The sequence below is a fragment of the Hippocampus guttulatus genome, chromosome 13 (genome assembly GCF_054856545.1).
Source record: "Hippocampus guttulatus isolate MCC_2025c chromosome 13, RoL_Hgut_1.0, whole genome shotgun sequence".
Taxonomy (NCBI): Eukaryota; Metazoa; Chordata; class Actinopteri; order Syngnathiformes; family Syngnathidae; genus Hippocampus; species Hippocampus guttulatus.
The window spans coordinates 11,787,485-11,797,346 of NC_141273.1; positions in this window are offsets into that span (position 1 = coordinate 11,787,485).

The window sequence follows — 9,862 nt, forward strand, 5'->3', positions numbered from 1 at the left end:
ATGCCAAATTATGCTAAACCTTAGCATATCGTACCATACCAATACGATATAATGCAACACATCGAATTGAATGGTGGGTGTTTAAAATGCCAAAGAGGTCAAACAACTTGTTCACATATAACAGCATGTCAACCCCCATCGCTTATGTGAAGTAAAGCACCACTTTCTACCGGACCAAAAAAATAAAAAAAAAGTGACACATAGTAATGTATCACTAATTTTGTAAAATAAATCAACAAATCAATAACAATTTTAAAAAGTATTCCTTCCAATGAAAATTCACCTGTCTCTTTTGTAAGAGGCTTCTGTTGAAATGAGACATCCCTTGAGGCTTCCCCCGACAACTATGATGCCATGTCCTTGAAGTTGCATTGTGGGACGGAGGAAGAAGGTGCCAGACTGCAGCCTCCTCACTTTGACGGGGACGCGAACACCCACTACCGACACATACCCAATGAGCCAACTGAGCACTTCCTGCTCAGCTTCCGTTTCATATCGGGAGGGATTCCCTCCCCCGGAAAGTCTAAAGGGACGCAAAAAAGTAAAAAGCGAAATCAAAGAGATATTGACTCCCACTGAAAAGTATGTAATTTCCCGTAGATACCTCAAGATCGTGGGAAAGAATTTTTAGATGTTAGACTACAAATTAATGACACTGCCCCTTCACTTGAACATAGTAATTAGACAGATATATTTATAGAAAGCACAATATGGTACAACGATATTTTAATATGTGTATGTGTATTTAGGAATAAAAGAATTGACAGTTAAAATGTATTTATACAATCTGTGCTTTTTTCTTAATCTCAGTTTACTGTAGGTACAGAAGTTGAATCGGTACCTATACTTTTTAAAAGTTTTTTTTTGTTTGTTTTTCACACAAGTATCTGTACTTTTACTCAGTCGAGTGTGAGAACTTTTCCCAAATCTGGTAACACGGGAGGGCAAAATGCGACACAAAGAAGTCGAGCACAGCTTGTCATCATGGCCGCCATATCGAAGCAATCAACACGCTGGCTATTCAGCAGGGGGAAAATAAAACACAAAAAGGGTGAGTCACTCTTGTGTGTCTGTTTGCATGGCGGTGGTATGTGTGCGCCTGCGGTAAAAGTGTCGGTGCAAAAATGCGACAACTAGCACAACTGAATCAGGAGCGGCAGAACCAATGTCAACTTGGCATTTCTGTTGCTACTCTTAGCAACTTCTCAGACAACAGTTATCTACCCAAAATACATATAATATAATTTAGAAAAAAGTCATTATAATGATTACAATTCAAATGATTACTTATAAATAAATAACTAAAAAGCCTTTTGGGGGGCTGAAATGGCTCATCAATTTGAGTGACGTCACTGTGCAACCGACATCCTGTTTGACATAGATATCCGTCATCAACTACTTGCACACATCATCTATCAACTTTTTAGCCACAACCAGACCCGCCTTGAGCAACATTCCTTGAAACTGAGTTGACGACACTGGAGATCAAAAAAAGAAAGGCCACAGCAACAGGGGGGTTAATTATTCCAAATGCAGGGTTACATCACACCGTTGCTATTTCTACTATCCCTGTGATTAGAACACGGAGACCTAGACCGTAATGGACATGATGAGTGGGAAAACAAAAGCAGCTTTTCTTAGAAAGTGGATCCCATAAGTGCAAAATGTTCCCTGCGAAACGTGTGGTCAGATTGTCTCGGGGGGATAGACGATGATGAAGAAACATGGAAAATAGACGCGTTCGCATGGAATCGAGTTCCATACGAGTGGCTGGATTGACATTTGTATTCACGCTGATGACGTCGTGTATTTTTCGGGAAGCGTGTGTGAATAATACGGCGCTCGCTTGTTTTCCAAGCGTGCCACTCTGAATATTTAATTTCTTCTCCACACATTGTTGTGATGTGCAAACAGCCACGTCACTGTGCCAGCTATTTTTGGACTCCTCCAGATGTTGAAAGCAGTGTAGAATCACTGCAATTAGTGGCTGCTTAAAGGATGCAAGGGGACACAAATCTCAGGTCGTTTCAAAGGAGTAACTCAAAGTTTTGCTTTTACGTTGGCTTGGAGTCCAAGACAAATGAAATCAAAACTTTCCCCACCTTTAATGTGATCTATAAACTTTACGACTCCATTTTAAACAGATCTTTTAGAGAGGGGAAGTACAATAAACAACTGAGATAATATGTTTGCACAAGTGTGCACACCCTCGTATAACTGGGGACCTCACAGCGCAAGCGACATTATCAGTTATAAACTCCGATATGTAGCTGCTTACTTTCAGAGCCTTGATCGCAAAAACCAAGTCACTGAACGGGGTTGTGTCGACTTTTTATACCCACGGTATTCAAAACGATAGGACACCAAGTCTAAATCCCTTAGATTTCTTTTTGAGATTCAATTCAACTGTATGGCTGGCTCTTGATGGCACTAGTTTTTACAGAGTTTAAAAAATATACAGTATATTTGAAAGTTTTTTTTGTTTGTTTGTAATCCAAAGCTTTAAAAAATGAAAACTAACTGAAATTGCATTTGACATTTCTAAAAAGAACTTTAAACACAACTAACTGGAATTAGCAGAAGTGAAAATGTCCTTTGTTTTCATCCTATCATGACCTTTATTTTTTTTATCTTGCCTTTGATGAAAAATCCATGTATTTCAAGAAAGAAAAAGAAAAAAACTACTCATCAAAACTAAACTAAAATGAAGCATTTAAAGTAAATTAAACAATTAATAAATAATAAAGTAACTGAATTAAAGAAAACAACCCTCCATGACGAAAAATCCAAAACTAATTCAACGCTGGTAAGGAGACCTCAGTTCAGCAAGCATCAAATGTTTTGCTTTTTTTTTTTTTCTTTGACACTTGTTGTCAGCGTGTGGTATGAGACAGCCACTGGAACTTCATTCCACAAGCATCAATGGATAAATCTTTGCATTGGCTTTTTCTTTATATTTTTTGTGACATTTATTTAAAAAGACAAACAGGAACAGATTGTTTTCAATGCCAGAGGTTCCTAATATTTGTACTTATAGTATAGATTTGAGCCGGTTGTAGCAGAACGTGATGAAACAAATCCCCACTAAAGCGTCATCATCGTCGCATTTGCATGTGCACAAATTCCACATTTTGGCAACCATTTTCCAAGTTTCACGTCACTCACAGTCTCGTAATTTGAACGCATTACAATGGTGTTCAAGTGGATTATCAAGATCTCTTATCTCGTCAAATGAAAGGAGGAACATTAAATGTCACATTCTGTTAAATGGTTGAAATAGCCCTTTCATGCCTGTCATCTAAAAGTGTGCCAATTACGAGCTTGACATTACACGCACACACACCTTCCTCAGCATGTGGCTGTGGGCAAATAGATTCCCTAAGAACCAAGGGTAATTAGGCGATCTTATTATGTTGCTGTCCTAGGAATAGTCTCTGCAGGGTACATGGCAAAGTAATGAGAGACTGGTGTGTTTGTGTGCATATGAATGTCAGTTCGGTTAAACGACGTGCAAAGGCATTCCAAATCACATTTAAAGGGTCAGCAAAAACAAATAAGAGTTCTTGAATGAAATTGTCAATGTCATTTAGAGCGGTACACATATCGTGTCGAGTCACATGACCTTTGATCACTATGGTATGTAATGTTGTACAATGAATTTTCATCATGGTGATTTTGCATTATGGGCAGGGGATGATGTGACCAAACAGATGACGATGTGTTGAAATAAAACACAGTATGGTGCCCTGATATATACGTGACCTGTTTTACAAATTTATCAAGAAACAAGTAATAATTTCGCTGATTTTTTTTTCTTGCAAGCAAAAATTTTAGATTTTTTTTTTCTTCAGATGCTGCAAACTCAGTTCTCTTGACACCAAGCAGCAGTTCGGCAGATAGTGAACATTTCTTCAATAAACAGAATGCAGTAGACTTTCAGAGGAATTGCATTGGGATTTTGGATCAGGAATAAAATTGTCCTATATTCCATGTAGTCTTGTTTTGTGTCTAATTAGCTTAGTTCTTGTTCCTGACACCTCTCCAAGTTGCCGAGGAGACAAGATCGTGAGCGAGATTGGGATTCGGCTGAGAAATTGTAATTTTTCTCGTGATCATAAAAACTCTTCTGATGACCATAATAAACAAATAAATATTTTTTTTTAAAAAAACGATTCGGATGCCGAAAGGCACAGCCTGTGTGTTCCTCCGCTGTGAATGCACCTTGTTGCTCGCAGCAAGCATGTGACTATTCTTCTGCCCTCCCCGTTGACCGCGGTTAGCACAAGTTAGCATTTGACATCGCGGGAGGGATTCACTTTCAAATAATGAATATTCAAACTTAAACACTGTTGAAACATAGACAGACAAGTAATGTACCAATATTCACAGATACTCACTCATTGTTCCTAATCTGTGACAAACGATTTATATGAATAAAATTCGACGCTTTTTTTTCTATTCATTTTAACTTCGTGTAACTGCATCTTCATGCGTGCACCACACCGCCCCCAAGAGGCCAATGTGCATATAGCAGAAATATACTCATATTGTTTTGATTACAGTTAGTCTAATAAATCATTTTGCTTTTTAATCATTTATTTTCTGATTGTTCTTATAATTCAGTCGTATTTCATGTAGAGTTTTTGCAATTTAATATGGTCTGATTTTTTTTTAATCTATGAATAACCGCGATGTCTAGTCCTGGGTACGACGTTAAACTGCATCCAACTGGTCCTCCAGGTTGGGGGTTGGGCGTGAGGTTAACAACCTCACCCTGTAAAACAAAACCTGTTACAGAAACGACGAGAGGAAGCCATTCCGGTAAACCACGGCGAAGAAGAGACGGCACATCCTTGGATGTATCTATGACGGGGCCGGGTGAAATCCAGCAGGAAGCCCGACCCCTGATGACCCCGATCTTTGGAACCAAAACCAACACCAGAGTAGGCACCTGGAATGTGCGCACAATGTTCCAGTCTGGTCGCATGGACCAGGTGCTGAAGAATATGAGGGACTATCGCCTGGACATCTTAGGCGTTAGTGAAATGAGGTGGACGGGGCAAGGGCGTCTCGTGGTTGATGGAGCAACTTTTCTGTACTCTGGGAAGCAAGACCACCATTCCCATGGAGTCGGCATCATCCTCTCCAATAGTGCAGCAAAAGCATTGATTGGATGGAAGCCGGTGAATGAACGGATTATTACAGCAAGGCTCCACACCAGATATGCCAAAGTAACCATCGTACAAGTCTATGCCCCAACCGAAGCTGCCTCAGCGGACGATAAAGACACCTTCTACAACCAGCTCCAGACCGTGCTTGAGGAGATCCCCAGACATGATATCAAAATGCTGATTGGAGACTTCAACGCAAAACTGGATAATGACAGAAGGGGCCTGAATGCCACAGTTGGACACATGGGTCTGCAGGCTCCACGAACGACAACGGGGAGAGACTGTTGATGCTAACCAGTACCAACGGCCTCAGCATTGGCAACACCTTTTTTGAGCACAAGCGGATCCACAAAGTAACCTGGGTTTCACCTGGTGGCGGGACCCAGAACGAACTGGACTACATCTGCATCAACACAAGGTGGCGCTCGTCATTGCTCGACGTTCGCTCCCACAGAGGTGCAGATGTGGGTTCAGACCACTTCCTTGTGGTGAGTAAAATCAAGCTGAAGCTGAAGAAGGTGAAAAGGGTGCAGCCCAAGAGACCTTACGCAGTGGACAAGCTAAAGGATAACAACATCTCAGAAAGCTTCTGTGAGGAGTTGAGTAGGAAGCTCAGGGTATCACAACACCTTGCAAACATTGAGGAGCAGTGGAGTATGTTCTCTTGTGCCATTGCTGAAACTGCAGAAGCAGTTATCGGCAGAAAGAGGGGTACCAACAAAGAGAGATGGATAACAGACAACACCTGGAAGTTGATTGATGAAAGGAAAGTGGCCAAGATAAAAAGAGGAGGCTCCGGAGCTGGAGGATGGAAGACGAGGAGTACAGGCGCTTGGACAGGGCAGTGAAGAAGAGTTGCAGGAAGGATAAAAGACAGTGGCTAGAAGAGAAAGCAAGAGAGGCACAGGAAGCAGCCGAGAACAACAACACGACGACCCTATACAAGATCGTGCGGGAGCTAACCAACTCCAGGAGCAGCTCTAGCGTGCCAATCAGGAGCAAGGATGGCAGGACACTTCTATGCGACGAGGAGCAAGAAGCAAGATGGCTGGAACACTTCAGGGAGGTTCTCAACCAACCAATGCCTCCCGTGCTCTTCAATTTCGATCAAGAGACACCAGCTCCAGCTCTAAATATTACATCGAAAGAGATATCCGAGACTGAGGTTGCCAGAGCAATCAAGGGCCTTAAGAACAACAAGGCACCGGGACTCGATGAGGTAGCTGCCGAGATGTTGAAACACGGCCAAGACGCTGTTGTGGAGAGCCTTACCCACCTGTTCAACCTGATTTGGCATGCTGAAGAGGTTCCTGCCGACTGGAGACGTGGGGTCATTGTCACGCTTCCTAAGAAGGGAAACCTCGCAGACTGCAATAACTGGCGGGGCATTACACTGCTGTCAATCCCCAGCAAGGTATTCTGCAGTGTCCTGCTACATCGCCTTAAAGATGAAGTGGATAACATCTTGAGGGAAGAGCAAGCCGGTTTCAGGAAGGGAAGGTCTTGCGCCGAACAGATCTTTACCCTTCGAAACATCATAGAGCAGTGCCAAGAACTTCAGACACCACTCATGATCAACTATATCGATTTCAAGAAAGCCTTCGACAGCATCCACCGGGAGTCACTGTGGCAGATCGTCCAGCTGTATGGTGTACCCCTCAAGTACATCAACATCTTCAGGTCATTGTACCACAACTCAACCTGTTGTGTCAAAACCAACAGTGGCACAACTGATGATTTTGACATTGTCACTGGTGTAAGACAGGGTTGCATTCTGTCACCCCTTCTCTTCATCATCATAATTGACTTTGTGATGAGGAAGTCCATCACAGGGGAAGAAGTTGGTATCAAGTGGGGAGGGAGCAGACTAGCTGACCTGGAATTTGCAGATGATTTGGCTCTGTTAAGTCACACCCAGCCCGCACTCCAGGAGTTGACCAACAATCTGCATGAGCACGGAGTTAAGGTCGGTTTACGAATTAGCCAGGAAAAGACCAAGGCCATGGCCGTCGGACAGCACCAACACCTTCAACCACTCACTCTACACCAACATGACATAGAGTACATTGACAGCTTCACATATCTTGGGAGTAACATCTCAAATACAGGTGGTGTGGAGAAAGACGTCAACAGTAGACTTGGTAAAGCTGCGGGAGTGTTCCAACGCCTCCGCAACATCTGGTCATCGAAAGCCATCACTACGACCACCAAGCTACGCCTCTATATGTCAGTGGTTATCCCAACAGCGATTTACGCCTGTGAGACATGGATGAAGACAGCCAACATTACCAACAAGTTAGATGTCTTTCATCGGCGTTGCCTGAGATCCATCCTGAGGATCTCATGGAGAGACCACATCACCAACGAGGAGGTGATGAAGAGGGCAGGAGTGGGTGAACTGTCAGACATTGTCTCTGAAAGGAGAAGGAAAATGATCGGCCACGTACTCCGGCTGCCAAGAGAGAGACCGGCAAGTGTGGCCATGGACTGGATGCCAGAGGGTGGAAAGAGGAAGAGAGGTAGGCCAAAGAAGACGTGGAGACAGACTGCCAAAGAAGACCTCAGTGAGATGGGTGTCAGCTGGCATGGAGCAAGAAAGGTCGCCAGTGACCGGAACAAATGGAGGAGGCTCGTCGCCCAATGTTCCAAATAGGAGCGGGCGGAACTAACTAACTAACTAACTAACCGCGATGTCATTATCAATCAAAATTACTTGATTATAATCCCCCACCACTACAAATCGTCCATCACTAATTGGGCCAGACACACACACACAAAATGGTGTCAATCCAAATTGGGTTCTTTATGGCTCGGGTCAAGACTGACCCAAAACATATTACATGTTCAATTAAATGAAATGCTCATTAAATGAAGGGACTGTAATTGAAAGCAAAGCCATTGCTTCTTATATGAGACGGGTGCTGTCCTAAAGTCACCAGCTGCTCTCCCCGGTTTGTTTTTAGCTGCCGCCTCGTTAGCACTGACCGCCACGCACCGAGAGTCCGAGATGACCAGCTGGAGACCAGTTAAGGTCAGCGGCACCGTTCCATCAAATAATAGAAACAACATGAAAAGATTGATGCCTGACTTTGAGCTAGGTCGCAACAGGAGGAAAGTGTTTGGCATTTCAATCAATTTTACGCCTTCTGGGCGTCAAACACGTGGTGAGGTGTGCTTAAGATTCATGAATTATAGGCTCAAAGGCAAACTTGGTGTCGGTTTGAACTTACAGGAAGGGAAACTGACTGTGAATGACATCTCTATAAATATGCACTGGTATTTGAATGTTTAAAACACCGGTGCGTGTCCATAAGTATTTTGACACTGATGTTTTGAAAAAAAAAATTGAACTAAGTTACCTGATTCTCTACAGTCGCTGGTACCAACCATGGAGCGTAAAAACAGATCAATCAGCGGCGATGCATCTGCTCGATACGCTCAAAGCTGAGCTGTAAGACTTCCACCTCAGTGTCGTTGGAGCACTGAACAATACCGCACAGGCCTTGAGTGTCACAGACAGCTGCACGTTTTGCCTAATTTCTATTGGCTAAATGGCAGAGAGAATACAGGCAGGCAACCCATTGTGAGTCATAAGTGTCAGCTTGGTGTCTTGATGACGTGGGTGGATGCGTGGGTGACATCTGGGAAAGATTAGGTGGATAGCCTGGGCACCAATGACTGTCTTCACCCAGACCTTTGTCATCCGCTCTGCGTCAACTTAGTTATGGCCGTTGCTAGGAGACCACGGGGATGTTGTGAATTAAACTGAAGAAAAAAAACAACAAAAAAAAGAAGGGGTATGGGGCAACAGTTCTTTGGCACGGATACACATTACATGTGACTTCTTAATCCCTTGGACACTACGCTGGCCATTTATGATGTGCTATTTACTGGAGTGAATCATACTCGTTTGGATTTTTGGACAAAAGAGCAATTTCATGTCATATTCATAGTTTCTGGGGGGGAAAAAAGTGATTACTGGCTTATTGCATAACATTCATTCATTGCCACTGACAATGGGTGGGGGCAGAGGGCACAACCACCAGTAAATGACATCAATGCCTCATTTTAGATTGGAGATCAGCAGGTTGTGAGAATTTGCCTGCGGTTTGTGCAAACTACCTTTTTTTTTTTAAATCAAACAAAATTACACAGAGGCAGGTGATCATGTTGCCACTCTACTTTCACATGCAACGACTGCGCACTTTCAGAGCTTGTGGGATCATCGGAGCATTTTGTTCTGGCATTTCCTTTGACTTTTTCCAAAGTGGAAGGTTACGCAGCCTGGAAATGTGAGTCACAGTTTGGCATGGGGAAGAAAAAAAAAAAAAGAGCAAGCAGGAGACATTTCACATTTTCATTTAACTCTCACAGGATAGCACTTTGTTGTTTTCTTTCATTTGGCTGTTTTCAGACTCTCATTTCAGACTGGAAAAAGAGGCAATGTTGGGAAATGTGACCCGAAAGCCAAGCTATTTCCTGTCGCGAGCTGGGAGGATGCTACAAGTTAAAGACTATTAGCTGTGACAACACCTGCAGTCTGCAAACAACAGCTGCTAGAATGGTTTGTCATCCACTAGTTTCATTTCAGGACAGCTGTAGTCCAGAATGATGAATGGTTGACACAACATTGCTAGACATACTGTATTTTGGCAGGCTTAATCGATCAGTTGAAAAAAAACAATAATAAT